The sequence below is a fragment of the Primulina eburnea genome, chromosome 16 (assembly GCF_022965805.1).
Source record: "Primulina eburnea isolate SZY01 chromosome 16, ASM2296580v1, whole genome shotgun sequence".
Lineage (NCBI taxonomy): Eukaryota > Viridiplantae > Streptophyta > Magnoliopsida > Lamiales > Gesneriaceae > Primulina > Primulina eburnea.
The window spans coordinates 11,319,299-11,329,569 of NC_133116.1; the positions used below are offsets into that span (position 1 = coordinate 11,319,299).

Below are 10,271 nucleotides of genomic sequence, written 5' to 3' on the forward strand. Positions count from 1 at the left end.
GACTTCGACAGATCATTCGATACGAAAGGTATAATTCATGTGATATAGATATTGCACAACTCGATTCAGATTTGATACGAGTTTCCCAAAATCACATACTAGATTGGTATTGATTTATGATTTCTATTATGCCTTGTTTATAGAATTGTATTCAAGCCTGTAAGATAGGAATCATTGGCAGATCGGCCAAAACTAGATGTTCGGTGTATCGTCGCGTAGTAGCAGACTTTCTCTACGTGTAGCCACTCGATACAGCTCGACCGAAATCTAGGAATAAGACGTACAGTTGCCCCGAATGGAGAGTAGGTAACAGCCATTGACGTCTTATTCACACGGGATCCCTAGATTAGAAAAGAATTGAGTCAAGAACTAGATTTCGAATACAGATTTGTATTCCTTTGCATGTTTAGAATTTATTCATGTACATTGATATATGTTATGCATTTGTATATGATCCATGACGTTGCATGCATACATGTCTTATACTGAGATTTATTCTCACCGGAGTTTCCGGCTGTTGTCTTGTTTGTATGTGTACTTGGCAACAGGTGGGGCAGGTTCAGGGTCACGACGATGAAGAGAGAGATTATTATTGTGGTGATACCGGGTGTAGAAGAAGACGTTCTATGGTTTTGTCTAGACATGGACTATTTGTATTAAGATTTGAACAGTAGTGTATGTTTGTACTTGATCAGAGTTTGTATGTACATTATTGCTGCTGAATTTATATATCGACTTGTTATGCTTTCTTTATTCATTTGATTTAATGATAAAAGCAAAAATTTGACCCGTATTTTAGATTAAAGATCCAATTAATCCCAGATAGAATCGATTTAGAACCCGGGTCCCCACACTTCTCGTAATCATTAATGATCCAAATAAAAACAAAGTAAGAAATTCAACACGTACATCATTGAGTAAATCGCAGATAAAGGTCAGTGAGGTACAACAAAACTGCTGAATACAACCATAAAGAAAAGTAAATAATAAGACAAGACATTCAACATATCAATACTCTCTGACTGAAGAACTCTTTTCCATTTCTAAATGTCAATTCTTAGGCACCCAATTGTGCTGCCCATATTAACCTAAGAATCAAAAAAGTTTCCCATAATCTTATTCTAACAACCAGATTTGGTAACCAATTCAAAATGGTGCTATTAAATTTTACTTCTTTTACATTGAAGTTTATCATTATTTCTAATGATATGATATTACTGCTTCAAAAGAATATTATTTTTTAAGATCAACACATATATCATGTGAGGTAACAAATTGAGTTTGACATATTTATTTAAGCTTTGGAATCTCTGGCTTTTCATGGATCAAGTACAAATTTTTTTACTCTCATGGTATTGTAAAATCACGAAGATTTAATATATTATTCTCATTTATTAATGACACACGCAACGCGTGTGCCTCGGTGGCTAGTGCCATATTAATGTAGATTGATGAACAATGAAACTATTTAGAACTGTTAAAAAATAACATAAAATAATTCTTTTGAAAACATAATTATAAAACTGATATATTTATTCAGCCAAGAACCATCTCAAAACTGCTTGCGATATTTCTAGGCACAGTTTGCTCCCGCTTTTTGAGTTGTTATCTCATGGGGGATTACTGCTCTTGGGGGATTACTGCTCTTGCTTTTGGGTATGCATCACATATATTAATCTTCAATCTCCACCATATAAAATCTGTTTATTATTAATGTTGTCAAAAGATAGTCTAAAATATTATGCATTTCAATTGCTCGTGCCTGCATCATATCCTGCGTTCCCCAAGCTTGTTTGTGTTCTAAACATACAATATGCTCTTTGCTAATTGAAACAGCGCCTGGTTTGCAAACAAACCATAGTGGGAGGACACGGGTAAACGCTAGCTTGGTAAGGTGTCTAAATTAACATAGAATATCCATTGCATCCATCACCGGTTCTTGATTTTAAGCTTGCAAAAGACAACAAACACTGGAAGCGTTTATTGCGATATCGGGTCTCATCCAACTACTCTACCTGCTTCGTCTGCATGTTGGCGTCTTTAACAGCAGATTCGGGCCGACTTACCAACGTTAAGGGAACCTCAAAAAATAGTACCACAATTTCCAAGTTCACAATCTTTCGGGTTTCCACAAGGTTAAAGTTCGTGTAAGTCTGAACCAAGTGATTATCATGTGGTGAATATTAGAATCTTGGCATTTCTGAGTTGTAAGAAGTGGAAAATTGCAAGATTTTTGATAACTAGAGATGTTTCGTTGCTTCAAAAAATATCTATTTATTCTAGTAAAGCTTTGTGATACTGATGTGACAGATCGGTGACGGAAACAAAAATCTTCCGTAACATTTTGGAACACGTCGTAGTTCTTTAAACCTCGCAAGTATTTATGGCGATTAGAACAATCTTTCAGGGGACATTTTAGTTCCCCAAACCTCCGATGGTATTTATGGCAATTAGATCGTGCAATTTACCCAAAAAGCGAATTAGTAGGGTATTTTTTCCCCTCCAAAAAACTAATATTGTAAAACAAATATTAGTGTTAGTAAGTTACACGGCAGATGGAAAGAGTACAAGACGCAAATCCAAGGTATCTCACAGTACCCCATATCTCTTATACAAGGTTTTCTACTACAAAATAACAAACTAGGCCATTTCTCGTAGACCCATTACCTTTTTAGCGCTTCAGAGTTCGTGATCCGCCTCAGAAGAGTGCCATTCGGCTATCGCCAGAGTATGACGGCCACCACAAGCAACTAGTTTAGCACACCACCGGCCTTCAGCTGCACTGCCGCTGATGCCTTTAGAAGGTGGAATTGTTATCGGAACTTCAGCTGGATTCCCTGTTGTCACCTTTCGTCCATATCCCAAACATCCATGGTCCCCTCGTCCAAACTGCCAGCATCAAGATAAGTCAGATGTGTTTTGCATGACTGCCTTGAAAACCACTTGGATTCAAGTTAAACGTGAATTGGAAATAGAAAGTTTTGCTCATCTGGGGTTCCTGATTGAGTTTCAACACTCGGAAAAATGTACAGCAGAGAGAAAACGAAGCATTTATTGAGTGTTACAGAGATGCATTAAATAAATACCTTGTAATAACCACAAGAGCTGATGTTCCAAAACAGAAAAACAGAACTTTCCGATTTCAACTGAATTAAGTCGAATTGGTGAATTTTGTTCATCAATATTTATTCAAGACTATGTACATAAAACCTATGTCAAATGGTCAGGGATAGAAAATATATAACATTAGAGTTGATGTTCCAAACATTTTTATTTTGTTTGCGGCTATCTACATTGTTTTTTATATTCCTGAAGGGCATATATTGATTGTTTATTTTTCTGAAGAGCATATACCGTTTGGTGGGCTGAATGGCTGATAGTATGTCCATTTGATGCATAAAAAAGATGCATATATTGCTTGTTTATTTTTCTGAAGAGCGTATACCTCTGGGTGGGTTGATGGTACGTTCATTTTTGCATAAAAAAGATTAAAAGATGTGTAAAGCACTTACTGAATACATGCAGCCATCCCTCGTTAATGCAACGGAGTGAGTACCTCCACAAGAAACCTGCAAAAAAAACAGAATTTTTTATATTTGGTTTTCCAAAGAAGCATGCTATAAATAACAAAACAAAATGTTCACATCATAAAATTGCCTAATTACTCAAAGGGACAAACCACAAAACAAAGAAAAGAAAAGAAGCCATTAACAGATATATTAAATTCGTAACAAGCATAGATATGTCAACACAGTCTTAAAGAGCAAAAGCTAGAATTTGGCTTAGTCTATACCCAAATTCATGATACTATAAGAATGTGAGTTAAGGTGTTTTAAGTACCATGACACACATGCAGTCACGCAAAACTGATGTTACTCAATTTTTATGAAAGCAACGAAATGAATGGAAGGCTGAAGGAGCATTTCGTTTGTTGAATTTTTATTTAAGTCATTACAAATTTTTAATATAAGAATCACAAGGATGCTGATACATGTAAGAACCTGAACAATGTCCTCGCCCACTAAAAGTTGAACCCTTTGAGGAACCATTTTGCTGCTCTTGTCATCTCCAAATCCAAGTCTTCCGTGCTCCCCTCTGCCCCATCCATACACCTAAAGAAAAACATGAACTAGATAGAAGCACCGACATGTGTTCAAATGCACAAATTTTTAGCTGAATGAAGAGACATAATATATACCTATCTATCATCAGTCAACGCGGTAGAATGCCATCCTCCAGCAGCAATATCAACCTGGACAACAATGCAGAGAATCGCTTAAGTCCAACCATAAGTAAAATCAAAGATGTTCTATTTCTCAAAATTTATTATGACGGTAAGTTCTAGACTATACTCTTTTCCATAGAACTCCAAATTATAATTGCCATGTGATATCAGTAATTTCGTAACGTATAACCTTCAAAATTCCATCTCTATTCACCGTCTTTTATTCAGAAATTATCATTACTATAAAAATCAACCACAACAGTTAGTTGAAGTTGATATAATGAAACAATCACTGACTGGTGGCAAAAATAAAATGCTCACAAGATTCTATGCAATGAAAAAAGGAAACTAATGGCCAACAGAGTATATATAGAGGATGGTAACACAAACCAAAGTAAGATCAGAGAGGCCCTGGACAGGAATAGGTTGTGATCTTGGCTGGGTATCACCAGTTCCAAGCTGACCATACTCATTATTGCCCCAAGCCATCAAAGTTCCATCGTCAAGAAGAGCCAAATTGTGAAATGCACCTAATGCAATTAACCTAACACTATCAAGACCTTGCACTCGAACTGGGGTCGAAATTTGCTTTCTATAGATTGATTGACGTTAAACAAGTGTAAGCAACTAACTAAGCTACTTAATCCAATGAATGCCAGTAACAGATAAGAAAAAATCAGAAAAGAAATAATATATTTATCACAGACTTCAGTAAACCAAACATACATGTCTCCAGGAGGCCATGGTTGACCCCATGTCCATACATGTCCTTCTCGGGTAAGAACAACAGAATGAATTCCACCAGCAGCTACCTGTGAGGTGAAAAAGTTAGGACTGTCACCGGTGAATCTGACTAGTGGCTTGGCGCATGCGTATGGCATATACATTAGAAAATCAAACACATGGCAAAAAACAGTCAAATGCTGCTTCTTGGGTTGATAAAAAATAATTCTAAGTCTTTGGGGCCAAACATGAATAAATGTCGATGGTAATCATAGATCATCTAGAAGAATAATTATCAGCTATGCTTGATATTGAAATGTTTCATTCAGTACAAGTTCACTGCAACAATTTTTTTGATATTAATTAACCCAATTATCCGAGGGGAATGAAGTATTAAAATGATTATTTTCCATGCTTAAAACTGAGATACGGAAGTTTAACCACCTGACGAACAGAAAGTCTTGGCACACATCGCTGTGGAATGATTATATCTCTTCTGACAGGTTTGCCATGTCTTCTTTCCGTTCAGGTTCTTCACCACACTGTCCATACTCATTCCCACCTGCACCGAAGAAGGTTCACCGTTCAGAAATAAAAGGAGCTAACTCTACTTTTTAGTCCACATATGAATCACGAAACTATCCTAGCACGAGATCAAAATTTCCACTTATTAACCACAAATAACTTTGAAAGCTGAAACTTCAACATTTTCCACTCTCACTTGGCCTCTGTAAAATGTAAACACATTAAAAAAAGGTACTGAGCAAAAACAGTAGACGTACCCCATGCATAAGCTCGACCTTGTTCATCAACGGCCAAGCAATGCCAGCCACCAATAGCAGCCTATGATCAAAACCAGAACACTTTACTTACAAAGAATGCCAAAGTCTACACCATTGTCAAAAAAACAAATAAATAAATAAGTCACAGAAAAGAAACCATGAAACAACTGAATAATTTTGACATTGGCAAGTGCCTTAACTTGGCTGGGAACATTCTCATTTTTGGTTTCCTGTGGATGGCCCAGTGTTCCCCTTTGATTCCAGCCCCATGTAAATAACTAAATCATCACAAGCATCAAGCAAACAAGCACACTATCAAACACAGTATAGACATATCATCAAATACAGTAAAACCAAGATAAAGGAGTTCAAAATTAGAACCTTTCCTTCATCACATATAGCAAGGGAGTTACGGCTGCCGGCCACTACAGAGCAAACGTTGCTAGAACTCAGAGCAGAAATGGCACAAACCCATTCTTTCTCCTCACTGTTTCCAATTCCCAACTGCCCATCTTCTCCAGAACCCCTAAAAAAACCATTGAAACCTAGATAAGAGTGAAAATTGAGAAAGAGCATGTAGGGTAGACTGTAGTTTGATGAGGTAATGGGGGAGACCATGCAATAACAACAGTTTTGGAGGCCATAATTAGTGGGATGCCACTGCACCGGCGGGCTTCTACGACAAGTTCTCAAAGAACGTGTCTTTCGATGGAGGCTGTGGCTGCGCAGCCACAAATTTTGGGTAGGTTTCAACAGTGATTTCAAGTTGAATTGAAGCGCGTATCTGACTCGGAAACCATCTTTCCATGGAATGGATGATACTTCCAGAAACAAATTCCCAATATATTTTAGAAGTTTCTATCAATTTTATTATTATAACAAATGTAATTCATACAAAAAATATTTGTGACACCTTGACCCAATTTTAAATAAAATACAGCGGAAATTTTAAACTTTTCTTTGTAGGGAGGAACGGCTAACATTTTATAACATAAAATGCATTTACAAATATTTTCCAACAAAAGCAAATACATGATCATTCAAATGATACAACAAAACACAAAATATCATTCCTATGATCATGTCAGAATAGCCTTCACATCCCTCTTCTATGCATATGACTCCAGTCCCAATCAACTTCCCGGCTGGTCCCTCTTATCTGCATCACATGAAAATAACTGGAATGAGTTATAAAACTCAGCAAGTGGAACTCTTACATAACAATAACATAATCTGTAAAACATGACTTTGAAATCATAAATACCATCAAACTCTGATACATAACATATCATTTCATTTCATATCATAATAAAACTATAGCGATGGTATTTCTCTTTGCTCTGGGGATTGATATCAATAGTATCTATAACTGTGGGTGCAAATATCCCATCGATATAAACCGATAACTGTGAGGGATATAAGCCTATAGGCGATGATCATCTAATTGCATGCAATGCTCTGACTATGTATCTATCAATCCGGAAACATTTGAACTCTCTATGGCATTTAAACATCACTTTGTAACTCTTTCTTTTCTTTTGTATTCCCTTTTCTATAGTTGAGACATAAATGCCCCCAATATATATATAAAGTCTATCAATACATAACAATGAAGTCATTGAAGGGAATAACACATTGAAATCTTTTAAACACAATACATATAACATTCATGTGAGCAAAGGAATGAGATTTCCACTTACAACCAATAGCAACTTCCAAACTAAACCTTGATACACCACCTACAACAATATTCCATAAATATCACCAATATCAACTCAATATCCAAGAATCCATAACATAAAATCCATAAATCAACTCAAATCATCAACCCAAATCATCTCTTCACCAAAACAAAACATAAACAACAATAAAAGCTTACCTTAGCTTCCTAGAGCGACAAGGAACCTCAATCTCAACTCGAAAATACAACTAAACGCTTGAATCAAAGATTAGAAAAGAAAGGAAATGGAGAAAACCCTTGCTTCCATGGGAAATCTCGAAATGGAGAGGAAAAGAAAGGAAGGAAATGAACCAACCACTCCAAAAGTACACTTAAAGTCTCGACCATGCCTCTACTGTGCATGACCGCGGGTGCGCTCCAACAAGCACCGCGGGTGCGCTCACACGGCAGAACACTAAAACAGTACCCTGAAACTACGACCGCGGGTGCGGTCCTGCAATTACCGCGGGTGCGGTCTCACACCGCAGGTGTGGTGCCAACTTCTACCGCGGGTGCGGTCTATGGGCAGAACTACCAATTCCAATCGATATGACCGCGGGTGCGGTCCTTGCAAGAGTGCGGGTGCGGTGCTGTCACGGCGAAGACAAAATCCAAGGCAACTAAAAATCAAACCGCAACAACTCAACAACAACCACACAACAACTATAAGCAACTATACCTCAAAACAATAATAATCAACAACACTATAACCCATAAACACAAATATAACATCTAACCAATTAACCCAATAAACAATAAAGACTTAAACTGTAGAACCCGTAAATCAGACTACGTAGAAGCCATGCATAATTCTAGTATTTAAATTAAAATGATTTTTATTGCATGAGTATTTAAATTCTTTTCTTTAAATTTATTTATTTTACACAGTAGTTTAATTGTTATCTTTTTAGTTAAATAAGTGAGGCCGGACTGGAGATGGAGTATTGAGATAAGTTAATAAAGATTTATTTAAGAAGTGGTAATTTAGCATGTTTACTTCATTAATTTATGTTAATTATTTTTATGCATCTTAGGCATAATTCATGCATGATAGGATTTGTTTCCTGAAATTTTAAAAGTTCGGGCATTAAGATTTTTAAGTTGCATCTCACGTTCGAACGAGGATCGGAGACCGGGGAATTTTCAGAAAAATTATTTTAATTACACGATTAATTTTTATAAATTAATTTAGAACATTTTAAGTGTATTTTTCTAAAATAGGATTTTATTAAAGTATTTTTACCTGCGAGAGTTTATTTTTAACGGTACGTAAATTTTATCGAATCGGGGGACTTTTTATTGGTTCGGCTAATATTTTCAAATTCTTTCCAACTCAAAATATTTTCCGGGAGTGCGTTTGGATTTAATGGGCCTACTTTTAAGCTTGTTGGGCTTAAAACTCTTTTAAACTTTTAATTATTTAATTAGAGCCCATTAAGTATTATTTTTCTATTTAATTAACACCTTAATCCCACTTAACCTAAACTTAAACACCCCATCAGCCGACACCCCAATCCCAGCTGCCGTCTCTCTCAAATTCAGTGCTACTCTCCTAGGAAAAAAAAACCTTCGGTGGTCGTTTGTCCTTGCTAGGGAAGCTCTCCTCCTCTCGTTTTTCTTTATCATCAACACCGCAAGGCACGTTTTTACTCTTTTTCTGCATCATTCACGTTACACTACTGATGTACATGTATTTATGCATTTAAACTCTCGATCCAAGCATGGGAGAGAGGATTAGTATATTTTCATGGGTTTATTGCATTCTTTCATTTGCTGCTCTCTTCTCACGTTTTTGTTGATGATTGTGCAACGGGGCTGCTGTGATATGTTGTTAAGAGGATGATATTGGTGACATGATGATGTTTCAAGGATTAGCAAGCGGGTTGGGGTTGTAAGTTGAAGGGCCGAAGAGTTTGTTTGCTGCGTCAAGGTTGGTTGTTGTAGGTCGAGCGAATGGGAGTCGCAGCGGTGCATGGTTCGTCCTTGGCCTTGGAGCTGACCCACATGGGTCCGTGACAGGTCCTGGAGTTAGCCGTAGTTGCTGGTGCTGTGGTGGATCGGTGGTAGTGAGTGGCCGTGGGATTTTGGTGCGCAGCGTGGGTTTTGGGTTGTGCAGTGGTTTTGTTTGAGCTTGGCCTAGTTTAGAGGGGTTATTAAGGGCCTAATGGTGAGTCTTAAGGGCTTTATAGGTGGGAGTATAAGAGAGGACCGTGGGAGTGAAGGTAGGACATGTGTTTGGTTATTAAAAATCAAGGGAGTGGCCAAGAAATTTTTTCTTAGGAAATTTAGGAGTGGACCGAGAGTTTTGGCAAAACTTTGAGTTCCAGCCGTGCGTTTTGTGTTGGAAATTCTAGTTTAGGATCTAGTTAGTGTTTTTTTTTTAAGATATGGTAAAAGTTGTAGAAGATTTGGGTAAATTTTTGAATTATTCGGATTAAAACCGGAATCCCGATCCGAGTTTTAAAACGAATTAGATAAGTTCTGATTTTGACTCGAGTGTGTGTCTAGGAACGCTTTTAAAAAAAATGTTTTGGGATATTTTAGGGATCTTGGTAAGCTTCGGGTCAATTTTAGAAGTCCAGGGTTGAAACGATAATTTTTGGGTTTTCAGGGGCAAAATGGTCATTTTCCACCCGGGGTGAAATTTTGGTCATGGCAGCGTCCTAAGCACAAATCATGATATTTTTAAATGTTCATGCATCACGTTTACGATTTTTACGCTATTATAATAATTATGGTGCATGCTTAGTTTAAAGGAATTAAGGAAGAGCACTCCGTCTCCGCCGCGCCGCGTCGTTATTTCGTTTGTTTTCTGTCAAAA

The 10,271-nt window shown here is 37.1% G+C and overlaps 1 pseudogene; it reads right to left on the bottom strand.

The window, feature by feature from the left end:
- Positions 1-2,480: 2,480 nt before the first annotated feature.
- Positions 2,481-6,552, bottom strand: LOC140816504 (ultraviolet-B receptor UVR8-like; annotated as a pseudogene).
- Positions 6,553-10,271: the final 3,719 nt, after the last annotated feature.